The 13978-nt window shown below is 46.6% G+C and overlaps 1 protein-coding gene across 5 annotated transcripts in view; it reads right to left on the reverse strand.

Annotated features, from left to right (window-relative positions):
• Positions 1-13978, reverse strand: part of Cdh13 (cadherin 13) — a 1135782-nt gene that overhangs the window by 101327 nt on the left and 1020477 nt on the right. The window lies entirely within an intron of this gene.

Genomic DNA, 13978 nt, shown 5'->3' on the forward strand with positions numbered 1-13978 from the left:
ACCAAGTCCCCAGACCCTTTGGGCAGGAGAAGGAAGCAAGACTGAAGATTCATCACCTGCTCTGGCAGGAGCTGTTCTCTCTCTCGGTGCACACTCTTCTGTGCTGGCTTATTTCCTGTGAGGCACCTTCATGTGTTGCCTACAGACACCATAACAGGGCTGAGTAAGTGTCTTTTTTTTTTTTTTGCGGTACTACAGTTTGCACTCAGGGCTTCATGCTTGCTAGGCAGGAGCTCTCCCACTTGAGCCACACCCTTTTTGCTCTGGTTATTTTTGAGATGGGGGTCTCACTTTTTGCTTAAGCTGGTCTGGTTCATGATTCTCCTATTTTATGCTTCCTGCTGTAGCTGGGATGACAGGCTCACACCACTGTGCCCAGCTTTTTCTGTTGAGACTCAGTCTTGCAAACTTTTTTTTTTTTTTTTTTGGCCTGAGCTGGCCTGGAATTGTGATCCTCCTTATCTCAGCTAACCATACCAAATGGCTAGAATTACAGGTGTGAGCCACCACGCCTAGCTAGTAGGGGACTTTGGAGGAAGATGCTAGGCTAGGTCCTGGCTCTCTGGGGACTCAAGAATCTATTTTCTTGTGACTGTCCTCTTCCTCTACCTGATTCTGCCTATGGAAGCCCCTTGAATCTGCCACACATAGACACACATTTGCAGGACTAAAGCAAGGAGTTCAGGAAGAAGAGGCTCAGATAAAAAAGTGTGTGTGTGTGTGTGTGTGTGTGTGTGTGTGTGTTTCCTCTACAAAACAAAATGAAAACACACCACCACTGAAGACAGAGAAGAAGGACACACTTGGCCAGTGATTCTCAAACAACTTCGTGGGAACCTAGGATGGTTGAGAGTTGTATAGGAACCCTAACAATGAAACCAGCATTTTACTCTAAATAGCATGCATGTGAACTGCCTGAGGGATCTCTTAATTATGCTTTATATGTTTTGGATATTAGAGCTCCTGCCGAAGATTTTGCTTGGGAAAAAAAAGAGTTTTACTGCTAAAAAGAAGTTTGAAAATCACTGCCTTGTGGAGCTGATGAAATAAATATTACATTAGATGGTGGGAGAAAAATGAGAACCCAGAGCAAAGATGCCTGCATTCTCTTTTTTCTCAGAATGCCTTGGACATTTTCTTCTCACTGGCATTAGCATCTCTCCTTTACTTGAGTTTCTCTCCTTAAAGAAATGAAAGAAAATGCAAAAACACATTTGTCCTTTCAACAAGATAATTGAAAGTCTTTTTATTTTTGAGAAGCAAAGCGATTTTCTGTAGAGATACACATGTGGCCACAAACATGTGACTGGAAGAAGAATGGTCTTTTCAGCAATAATAATGGTCTGGGCAAAAGACTTTAGAGGTGGGCTTATGCAATTCTGCAAATGCACAGCAGCAGGAAATTCAGTGAAATGGGATGAGCTATGGTTGGGTTCTAGCTCATGGGTAGATTCCAGGTGATTTCATAGCTTCCCTGAGTCCTTTGCTTACAGGAAGCAGATTTAGGCAAAGAGGAGAGCTGGAGCTCCTAATGCTGACTACATGTTACAGTCACGGGAAAAACGACCAACCCCAACGATGTTGGGTTCCATTTCTTGGGTGAGTCCAGGCATTCGTACTTCCTGGTGCAATTTCAGGCTGAGGTCAGCTGCTCGACTGAGCATTAAAATCACTAACAGTGCTATGATCAAACATACCAAGGATGTTGGTGACCCATGTGAACTTGTGCTGGGGCCTTAAAGGAGAAAACATGATGTGGGCAGTGTCAATGGGTGCCCTGGTGGGAACCAGAGGATGCTGATGGTTCTCTGCTCAGGGAGGTCATGCGGCTGCCGAGCAGGCCTATGAAATGCTCTCACCCACGGATTTGGTCCACCACATTTGACTTCCAGCCTTGCATATAGGTGGGCCCTAGGCCTAAAGTGCTACTTTGGGGGCCTCAGAGCTCAGGGGGCTTCTGCCTGGCCCTGTACCTAGAAGCTATCCCAAGGGGACCAGAGGAGAGAATCCTGAAAAGAAGCAGCCTGTCTTCTTGAGAGTCTATGGAGACACCTTGTTTGTCTAAATAGTACCACTCTTTGTCCCCAAAACCCAGAGGCCAGGACACCTGGGTTAGGAACAATGATAGTGATGGCATGATGCCACATATTAACTATCCCTTGTTGAGAGGACACTTTGAATCACCCACATGGCTCTGTCTCTAGAATGAGCTGGGCTCACAGCCTATTTATTAGGCTTATCAAAGAAGGATCCTACACCTTTTATTTTACCTTCATATGCCCAGGAATGATGCTTTGTTCATGGGACTCGAACCTTTCCCAAGAATAGGAAGAACAAAGCCCAGTTGAGGGCCCTGAGTTTCTTGGACCTGCACGTCCAAATTTTACCCTTTGTAAACTATGGCAGCAGCCCCAGCCTTAAGTCAACTGTTCTGAAATCCAGAAAAGCTGGGTTTCTAGAATGCATCTCATCTGAAATTCACAAGCTGCCAATAGCGTTAATCCCTAATGACTGACTAGGGAGATAAGATTCCTTCTAATATCAAGTAATTCCTCCCACCATGCTGCCTTGATCGTATTACAAGCAGAGGATGCCTGGGAATGGTTTGTGCTGGGAGCCTCACCTTGGTTCTGATGGCACCAAAATTGCACAGAAGGATGTCAGAGGCCAAGGATTCCCTGTGCAGTCTTGCAAAGATGTCTACCTCCCCGCAGGAAATGACTCATTCTCCCCATGTACAGGTAAGCCTGTCTTGATCTGGTCAGCCTTTCCTCATCATGGACCTGCTGTCTGGATGACCACTTCCTGGTCATCCTGGACATTTGCTCCCCAGCCCTGACCTTGGATCCAGGATCACCTGTGCAGGTGACACCAGCATTTCCACCTGGGTGTCTGATGGGTTCTTGAACTTAATATGATTAAAACAGAGGACCTTTTACCTTCCACATCCACCGGAAAATCTTCTCTTTCCCTTTCCTTCCCTCCATCAGCAATAACACCACCATTTGTTTAGATGCTGAGGCTGAAAACCCAGGGGTCGTGCTTGATCCCTTTCTTCTCTCACCTGCCACTTCCAGTCCACAGCTACACTCTTGGGATGGCTTCTAAAACTAGGATTCTTTCTTTTGAAATAAGCCAACTAGGCAAATTCATAGAGACAAAAAGCAGACGACGGTTGTCAGGGGCAACAGAAGGGACTGGAGAGGCACTGCGCTTGGGGGTAAAGTTTTCTTTGCTAGATGGTGGTGATGGGTATAAGGTGTGGGGTGTACCTACTGACCTAAACTGTCTTTTCCAAAATGATCAAAATGGTAAATTTTGTGATGTGCATTTTAGCACTATGCATACATACATGCTTAGGCACACACACACACACATATGTGCATCCATGTGGTTACTGGTCGCCACTTCTACCCCTCCATCCAAGGTGGACCATGGGGATTCCCTGACAGTAGCCTCAGCATCTCCTGCTGGCGTTTCCCTTGCTCTGTGTCATTCCTGTCCCCTACAGTCTCTGCAGTGCACAGGGGTAGCCCCCAGTTGGCCTGTTATGAATATGAACATGGTTCATTGCTTCAGTAAAGCCATTGAACACATGCACGGACTAGGTGTGGTCCTGGGTGCTTGGGATTCACCACTGAGCAAAGCAGACACATGTCCCCATCCTCATGGAGCTGATGCCCTTCCTATGCTCACAGACCTGCAATGGCTCCTAGTTACAGATGACACAAAATCCAGAGCAAATTCCACTGGTTCCCAGGCCCTCCATGACCTGGCTACTTCTGCCCTCTCCCTCATTCACCTGGGCTGTGCCACAGGGGCTCATACGCAGTTTCTCAAACCTTGGGGCTCTACATGTCCCCATGTCCCCGACATGCCCATTTTCACAAGCTGCTGCCATTCTGCCCAGGGCCCTGTTCAGTGTCCCTCCCAGAGCACTTTCTGGTGACCTGCTTTGTCGCTTATTAGCTGGGGGCCCTGGTGCCAGCACCTTAGCCTCTCGAAGCCTTGGTGTTTCTTTTCCTGTAAATGGGAACACAACCATGGCTCTCCCCACAGGTCGTTTTGATGAGTAAAATAGTGCAGCCAATCTCCAAGCATGGCACCTAGCACATCAGAACTGGGGACCCGTTAGCTGTCCCAAGGGCAACAAGAGGATCAGGCAGGTTTCAGGATGTCCCAAGATAATCTGAGAGGAGCTTGACCAGTGGGATTTTCCAGGTTTCTCATCACTCACTATGTTCAACAACCTGACTCTCCCCTACAAAACTCTTCATTGTATGGAATTGGGATCTGGAATGGTGTCACACCTGCTGCTATTCTGGCCGTCAAAGCTGGAAAGTGTGCCTCTAACAGTGGCTCTGTCAAGGTCAAGGGCTGCTTGTCCCATGTGCCAGGGTGCCAGGAGGCAGATAGCTTTGGGCAACATTGTGGCATTAGAGGACTGCAACATGAGTCTCTGGGAGCAGCTGTCTAGAGGAGTGGTTTGGAGCTGCAGCCTAGAGTCCCTGGTGATGCTCTCCCTTCCAGGAAACTGGAGTTACAGAGCCAGCAGGAAATCATCCAGAACCACCAAGCAGGGGGCACATCTGATTACCCACTGATTACAGAAAGGGATGAATGATGAAGTTAGTGGGCTGACCATGCTCAGCATTCACCTGGAGACAGGTTCAAGCACAGTAGTTCTGCTGCAGTAAAAGGCTGTTTAGAAAATTTTGGCATTTTAAAATTTTCTTTCACTGCTCTCTAATGGAGCAGACCAGCTTCTTGGGCCTCTTTCTTCTTCCCCTGGCCAGCAATCTGCCCCACCTGGTGCCCTTGCTGGACCTCTCCTCAGACCTCTTGAGGCCTTCTGGGCTTGGCCACTGACCCTGCCACCCCCACCAGCTGCCTTGCTTGGGTCTCTTTGTCCTGAAGGTCCTGGGGAAGGGGAAATCACTGCCCTGCAGTCTGCTGACCTGTGTGACTTACTCCAAGATCTCCCCTTGCTGAATTTCAGGGGAGGGCACTTCTAACTACAGGCTATACCCTGATGCTCAGATAATCCCCGACATGTGAGGATGCCAGAGACGTCCTTCCCCCAGACACGGATGTGGGACAAGCCAGAGCAAAGTCACCCAGAGCGGCAGCCCAAATGCTTCTGGTTGAATTGTTCATTCATCTCTGGTGTCCACCTTTATCCTGCATCCGCCCCCTGTCCTGCCTTCACCATGTCTGCATGCTAATTCTCCTGTGTAGGCATTCTTTGGCCTGTCCACTTGGCCTCCCTTCCATATGCTAAGTCCTTCATCTTTGTTCCTAGTCACTTGTTCATTTCATTATCCACGTGTACCTTCCCTGTCCAAGCCTTTACTCTCTACCTGCACGTTCTGCAAATCTTAATGGCTGATGGCGCTCTGATGAGCTCTGCCCTGGACATTGGACTTAGAGCAGTGGACTCAAGGTAGGTGGTCCCTGCTCTCATGACTTTCGTTTCTAGGTGGGGGCGAGATGGCATGTAAATATATAAATAATAAAATACCAAGCTGGTTGAGTTCTTTGAAGAAAAACTAAGGCAGGGCAAGAACATCCCTTAAGGATTCCTTCCTTCCTCATCCTTCGTTCAACAAGTCAACTCTTCCTCTACCTCCTGGCACGTTGCCTGTCATCTTCACCACACGCAAGAGCCAGGATTATGCTGGGTACCAGGTATTAAAAAGACTCTAGGAACTATAATGAGCTTTCTGTCTATTAAGATTCATTTTTCTCACCTTTTGAGTGTTTTTTTCCCCCTCAGAATTAAGATTTTACCCAATTTGGTTTGAATTCTGAGCTACAGAGAAATAAATTTCAAGTCAAATCAGCCTTGGAAGAGCTTAAGGCACCCCTTTGGGTGACTTCCTGTAGTCCAGACACAGAGCTGTGTACTTTTTTTTTTTTTTAAGCAACAATCATTGAGTTGCAACGCATAGGCTATAAAATCTACTCATTTAAACTGTACCACTGAGTGGATTTTGGAATGTTCAACTGCATGCCATCCCATGATCCAGTTTAGAACATTTTCATCACTGCACCCACTAGCAGTCACCCCCATTCTTCACCTACCCCTGGCAGCCACTGATCTGCTTCTGTCTATGGGTTTGTCTATTCTGGACATTTCATACAAACGGGAAGACACTGTGTGACCTTTTGTGTCTGGCTTCTTTCACTTCCTGTTTTCAAGGCTTGTCTACTCCACAGCAGGGATCAGTACTTCATCCTTTGAATCCACTGTTTGTATACATGACCACTTTTTGTTTATCTGTTCAACAGCTGATGGGCGTTGGGTTGTTCTTAGTTTTCGACCATTGTGAGCAAGGCCGCTTGTACATCCACATATGAGTTTTGCGTGCACATGTTTTCATTCTCTGGGGCTCATGTGTGGGAGTGGACCTGCTGGGAACCTCTCAGAGGTCAATGTCAATGTGCGTGTGGCCTTCTTGCTGCACTTTGCACATATGTGAGGTCACGTGCTGTTGGCTGACTTCCCAGAGGCCACTGTCTCTGGCAGTGTGAGAGGAAAGGCTATATTTGGGGTGAGGCCTCCTTTTTCCAATGGTATGAGAGGTGGGAAGCCCAGTGAGTGGTCTCCTTCTTCCCAATTTCCATGGGGTGTTGCTCAGGTTTATGTCAGAACCAGAGTCCCCAGGGCCTGTGGGAACAGATTCCTCCCCCTGCCACTGACAGCCATTCCAGCTAGGAAGTGCATCTCTAATCGCCTGAGCTGTGGGGGAACTGACACACTTGGTTAGGCTCTTGATGCTAACACCCCAGTACAAATAAGGACAAGAGAAACCTCCTGCTTTCATTATGAGGGATTTGTACAAATTCATACATGGAATTGACTCACAGTTTCTAATTTATATTTAAATCCCAGATGTCTTAGTCAGGAGAAGCAGCTTTAATCCGTCGCCTATGTGTGCACCATCGGATCCTGTTTCAAATTGACCCCATGGGGCCACGTGTACTTCCCATGGGCTCGTCCACACGTTTACTCTGGAGTGGCTTATGGAGTTCCAGAGAACAGAGTCCCCCAGGGAGATGAGATGGAGCAGGATCCATCCCTTGGGAATCAGGCACAATGACAGAGGGAGAATTAGGCAAATCATTCTCTGTCCCTTCTAGTAACATAACTGAAGTCTGTGTGGGGAGGGGGCCCCAAGGGCATGCATTCTGTCACAATGAAAAAGATGAGTGAGGAAAATGGCTCACGTGTAATGGCATAGACGCTCTAACTGTGTTGGCTGTGCGAGTTCTGGCAATTCCTGCAACCTCGCTCTTTCTCAATTTTCTTCTCTGCAAAATGGGAATACTAATGTCTGTACGGTGATGATGGCAATGAAATGAAAATGTTTACAAAATGCTTTCTGAACGTTCACCAAGCAACATTACCCACGTGGATAAAAGAGCAAAGACTTGATGGTGTAATGGTGAGCATGAACAAAGAGATAACCTTTGCTCTTCTGGGTGTCTTTTTGTTACAGTGGCCTCGTCTCTCACAGAATAATGTTCCTGCCTGTAGAATGCTCCCTTGTCCTCTGAGCTGCTTGGAGTTGGATGCCACTTATAAACACAAGTATCCTGGCCAATACCTTTATTTCCTGGTTGCATTCTTAATCCACCTCAGGGTCCCTCAGCCTCTCCATGACTGGTATTTTGGGATGGATAATTATTCATTGGATGGAAGCTGTCTTGTACACTGTGGGACATTTGGCAGCACCCTGGGCTCAAGTCACTAGGGGCCAGGAGTATCACTAAATTGTCACAATCAAAATATCTCCAGACACTGCCAGACACCCCAGTAGTGTGTGTGGGTGCCTGTGTCTATGTGTGTATGTGTGTGCACGTGCGAATCTCCCATCATGACAACCACTGATTGACCTAACCCATGTCTGTCAGCGGCTCCCTATAAATGCAGTGCAGGGCCTGTGAACAGCAGTCCCCAAGCTCCCCTGAGACAGCATTAATCAGCAAGTTGGTCTGACACACAAACCTCACAGGAAAACACTGAAGTAGCATAATAACATTTTATATGGTAATTGAATCAGGCATTGCCAGAAACACATTCAAGGGTAAAACTAAAGACTATAATTATTATGAAAATTATTGATGTAGCTTTCATTACTCTACAATTTTTGAATTAGCCATTGATAATCCCTTTTATACAAGAAGAAAGGTAGTTTTTCTTGCTTTCTGTTCCTCCCTGAAACTTGCTTGTACTGTGGGCACCCAGTGGACTCAGGTGTGATGGACAGACCCATGTCCCACAGCCAGGGTCTAGTGCTACTGTCCCCTTAAGAAGAAGGAGTCCCAAAGGAGGCGGCTGTCACCTTTGGGGTGTCTCAATGGACTCAGAAAGTCAAAACAGGGAGTTTTGCATTTGTTCAGTTAGCGCTGCACTCAGAGTCGAGCTGATTTGGTGAAATCACTGCCTGGGTCTCTTTTCCCTCCCTCCCTCACAAAGTGGTCCTGGGGCCTCAGCATCAGCATCACTGGCAAGCTTACTAGAGATGCAGGATCTGGGCTGCACAGCTGAACTTGGTACCAGATCCCTCAGTGACTGGAGCCCCACCAAGTTTGAAAAGTCAGCTTCAAATCCTCTGTCCTCTCTCAGTAGCTGACTTTGTGGCTTGATCTCCAGGGAAGCTGACTCCAGGAGGGCAGGTACCCTGAGCATCACCAGTCTGTGATGCTGCAAGCCCCTCTCCTGTCCTTGTCTGTACCGGAGCTGCTCAAAGTATGGTCCACCCCAGGTCTGTTCCCTCTCTCCTCCTGAGCCTAGCTTCTGCGTGTTCTGCCCATCAGCCTATCCCTCCACTCACATCTTGAAACATGGTCAAGATTTTCTGATTTGAAAAACCACAACAGGCACAGCAAAGAAAAAGCAACCCTCTACCCTCCGTCCCTCCCGCTCCTTCTCAAGAGGGGCCTCTCAAGAGGGGCCTGTGTTTCCTCACCTCCCGCTGTGCAATTAAAGGGTATTAAGAATGGGGAGAAATGCTACGGAGCTAGGAAGCACAAAAATAAGCATTGCAAATATCTTTGCAATCAAGGAACTATATAATTGGTCATTGTTGAAATGCAATTAAGGTAGAAAACATACTGTTCAAAAATCCTTTTCGGGTCTGATTGAGCAGGTACCACAGGGGCTTTTGATGAAATGCACACCGAGCAGGCAAGACACATTCCAGCAGCAGCCTGGCCACCTTAGCCAGATACACGTGCAATGGGGAGACACCTTCACAAATAAGCTTCCTGGGTCACCTGTGAGCAATACTGTACCTTCAACACCTAGATAAAGGTGAAAGGCTAGTGTAATTTGAGCCCTAAAGAAGAGAGAGGGCCCGAGGTTCTAACTGTGTGGTATCGACCACTGGGGAAGAAAATAAAAAAGCCCTGAAGACAGTGAGATCCAGGGCTCACTGCCCTGACAGGTGGGTGCTGCCTTCTTCTGGTACATCAAGCAGTGGATAGGAGGCCACCCCAGGGGCTTATGGCCCTGGGTACAAGCTGTAGGATGGGGATTTGGCTGAACCGAACAAACCTGAATAGTTAGTTGCAAACATGCCTGTTTTCTAAAGAAAGCCATGCTCTGCAGAATAGTGGCGACAAAAAAGATCATTATGGGGATGGTTCTAGAGGAAAGTAGCACCCTTCTGCTGTCATGACCTAGACTGATGGTTCATTCATTGAGGTAGGTTCTGTTAGGAGCCCCAATCTATAGGAAAGGAGAGTGAGGAACCGAGAAGTGTGGCCACTTGGCCAAGATAGATGGAACTCCATGTAGTCACCCTGAGTCTGGGGTCTGGGCACTGTTGTTTTTCGTGAGAAAGTATCACTGCCCTCACATCCACTGGTCCTATCTGCACAGCTTCCAGGCTTCTTCCAGGGGTGCAAGACTAGAAGGGAACAAGCCAACGACAGGCATCTCCCCAGATTAAGTACAGGAAAGAACGTACGACTGGTTTCTGGAGTGATAGCCAATAGATTTTGCAGCTCACCTGTGGCCTCCCTTTTCCATGCAGAGGGTTGAGGCAGGTCCTTTTGGTTTCTTTGCTATGCCTGCTGGCCAAAGCTCCCTCTCCTGTTTTTTCTGTTCCTTCCTAAACACCCCACAATCCAATTGCACCACAAGACCAGGCCACCTGCAGGGCTAGCGAATCCTGCATCTGTCTGTCCTCATGGTCAGCATAGGTGCTCCAGGCATTGGGGCAGGGTTGGGGAGAAGGTATCTCTACAGAGGTTTCTGTGATGCATACCTGGGGGTGCAGGGGTTTGTGATGCAGGAACCATGTTGTGCTGTTGGGGATGGAACCCAGGGCCTTGCACATGCTAGGCAAGCACTCCATCACTGAGTTACACCCCAGCCCTGCGGGAACCTTGTTGATACAGTACAGATCAGGGATGGTTCAAAGATTTGGGTGTGGGAGTGGAAAGAAACTCAGGGCTGAGGTTAAGTTGAAGAGTGGGGAGCTTGGAAATTGGAGGTACAAAATAGAAAAGAGCCCAGAATATTCTGTCCCCTACCTCTGATCATCAGCCTAGGGAACAGGCTGCGAGGTACACTGCATCTGTCCTGCCTGGCACGTCTGCCTCTTAGCCTTCCCAGCTTCTCTTAGAGGCTTCCACTGCAGTTCCCAGCCCATGGCCATAGATGCATGCAGGGCTCTGGTCTCCCCATCCATTGTCCTTGAGATCGAATTGCACTGAGGGCCTCTACTACCTGTGGCCTTCTCACAGGTCTGGAATTCTGCCTGTCACATGCCCAAGCACCAAATGCTTTTGTGAATCATTAATCTCATCCTTTGTGTGTCCGCTGGAGCCCTTTGTGGAGGAGCAGGCCTTCCTCCATTATCAGCCAGTAGGCCAGGCAGGCACAGAAACAAGGGCAACCCAGGGAAGACAGAGGTAAGAGTAATTTGAAAATGTTTAGATTAAGAAAAGGGCTCGCTGGGTGCCAGTGGCTCATGCCTATAATCCTAGCTACTTGGGAGGTTCGAGGCCAGCTTGGGTAAATAGCTCCTGAGATCTACCTCCAAAATAACCAGAGCAAAATGGACTACAGGTGTGTGGCTCAAGCAGCAGAGGGCCTGCTTTGGAAGCACCAAAAAGCAAGAGAAGAAAAAGGCTATATAAACTGCAATTTACAATGCTCATACGTTTTTGGCCAGACATTTTACTTTTGAGTTTATCCTATAAAGACCCTCATACATGTGCATGAAGATATGCATTCAAGCCTTTGTAATATTTATAAAATTTGTAAGATTTATAAAGCAGAAAACTAAGAACTACCAAAACGTCCGTCCACAGGGGTTTGGTCAAATGGCAGAACGTCCGTAAGACAGAACACAATATGCAGCCATTAAAGTGAATGAGGTAGTAAATCGTCGAGCGTATTGGTCAAAAGGGAAATCTGTTGTATGGGACGATGGAAACGCCCTGGGCTTACTTAGTGGAAATAAAATGTGTTAAGTTAATGAAATCCAGAGAATGTGGGCCATTCAGGGGCACATTAGGAGGCAGACGTGAGATAAAGGAAGGGGATTTCAGGGCATTTCCGTTCCCAAGTCGCAGGAGCCAAGAGTTCTGCTGGAGTTCACTGAGGGAAGGGGAGGGGGCTGACCTGGCAGGCTGTGCTCCCTGTACCCCAAGGACAGCCCCTCCCAGGTTAAAGACTCAGAGTAAGTGCTCTCAGGGGAGCAACATTGCTCTGGGGGCTCCTGCTTAGAGGAGGGGCTAGGTGGAGCTGTGGGTGGGTTGGCAGAGGACAAAGGATAAGAATGAAGAGGGACTCAGCTTGACTTTATATAAAGGTGCTTTGGAAGCTGGAGGAAGCTGCCCATGCGTTGGAGATGACCGTAAGGAACATAAAGGGTGAGTTGCCTTAGTCAGTGTCTATCCTTGGGCTAGAAGAACAGAGCCCTTTCTCTTGTTCCCATGTCAAGCAATTGGAGACCTTTCTGCTTCTGCAAATTGACTCGAATTACTCAGCATGATGGAGAGTTCTTCTGTCCTTTGTCATCACCAAAGAAAAGCCAATAGTGCCCAAAACACACAGCAAAAGGCAAAGGGGAAAGAGAAAAATAACAACAGGACATTACTGTGTGGCAGGTAGTGGGCTAAAGAATATGATTTCTCTGTTTTACAGATGATTAAGAAAATAAAAATCCTGTTACCGACTGGAACACAATGGTGTGACCCCAGATTTGTAAGTTAAAACAAGTGATATTTAGCCAAAGTGTCAAATGACAGTCATCTCTTGAGTAGAGGGAGGTCTGTTACCTTTTTAGGTTATATGTATGTTTATATTACAATTAAAATTTTTTTTTTTACAATGGGAATGATGTTATAATTAGAAAAAAATAATTTTGGAGGGGATAAAATGCTATTGCATTCAAAGGGCACTTAAAATTCAGTGGTTTGCCAAAATGCTTTTAGAAAGGAAGAATAAAGCGAGAGGAACCTCTGTACTTGACATTAAGGCTTACTCTGTCTCTGTATTAACCAAGACAGTGCAGTATTGGTGAGGAGAGAGACACAGATCAATGGGACAGAATAGAGAACCCAGAACCAGCCCTGCACAAATGTTCCCACGTGATTATTTTACAGTATCAGTTTCATGGTAGAAGAATAGCCTTGTCTAAAGCAGTTCTGGTGTCACTGCACATCCATGGGCAAATAAGTGACCTCAGCTGCCCTGTGCACCTTAATTAAAAATGGATCATGGATTTCATTGCAGAACATAAAACTACAAAACTTTTAGAAGAAAACAGCATAAAATCTTAATACCTAGGGCGGGGCAAAGACTTCTCAGAGTTGACACCAGAGCCCAATCTCTAGAAGAAAGTACAGATAACTTTAACAAAATTAAAAACCTTTGGTTCTGCGAATGACTCTAGTAAGAGGATAAAGAGAAGCCACGGGCCAAGAGGAATCTTGGTGAACCACACCTTTCACAAAGGAGTTGTACAGACTCTACAAACAACTTTCAAAATTCAACAGTTAAAAAGTCCACTTAGAAAACAGGCAAAAGATAGGATGAGACGTTTCACTGAAGATACAACTAGTAAGTGTATGAGAAGATACCCAGTACGTTATTAGAGAAATGTAGATTACGACAACAGTGCGATATTCCCATCTTGATGTGATGGGAATATGTATCAAATGTGGTGAGGATGGGGATAAGTTATATTTCTCACACAATGCTGGTGAGGATGGAAAATGACAGAGCCACTCTGGAAAATAGTTTGACAGTTTCTTATGAAACTAACATGCACTATGCATGTAATTTAGCAGTTGGTGCCTTTGGGCATTTATTCCAGGAGAATGAAAACTTACATTCACACAAACACTTGCATAGAAATATTCATAGCAGGTTTATTTGCAATAGCTTCCAGCTAGAAACAAGCCAGTGTTCTTCAGTGAGTGAATGGTGAAACAAACTCTGATGTATCTGCCCCGTGGAATACTCAGTTATAAAAAGGAGCAAACTACTGGTCCATACAGGTACTTGGATGGATCTAATAGGCTGGTGCTTAGTGAAAAAAGTTATTCAAAGAGTTGTATGTTGGATAATTCCATTTAAGTGTCATCTTTGAAATGACAAAACTAGAGCCAAAAAAAAGGTAGCAGTGGGCAAGGGACAAGGCCAGGGGTAAGGAGAAGGTGGGCGTGACTATTGAGGTGTAATAAGGGGAAGCCCCTCTGCGGTAATTCAGCAGTTGTATATCCTGGGTGGTGTTAGTTATCTACATTTGTGTGTGAGATCAAGTGCATAGAATGGTACACACGGAGACTCATGCAGGGATGGGTGGAAACTCCTGGCCTTGGTGTCGTACTGTCATTACAGGGGACCTTACCACTGGGGGAACTACAAGATGGGCTCAAGGGGCTCCATACAATGTTTTTGCAACTTCTGGTGAGTTTGTAATCACTTAAAAGTTAAAAAAAAAAGTCCTTT

The sequence above is a fragment of the Castor canadensis genome, chromosome 15, assembly GCF_047511655.1.
Source record: "Castor canadensis chromosome 15, mCasCan1.hap1v2, whole genome shotgun sequence".
Lineage (NCBI taxonomy): Eukaryota > Metazoa > Chordata > Mammalia > Rodentia > Castoridae > Castor > Castor canadensis.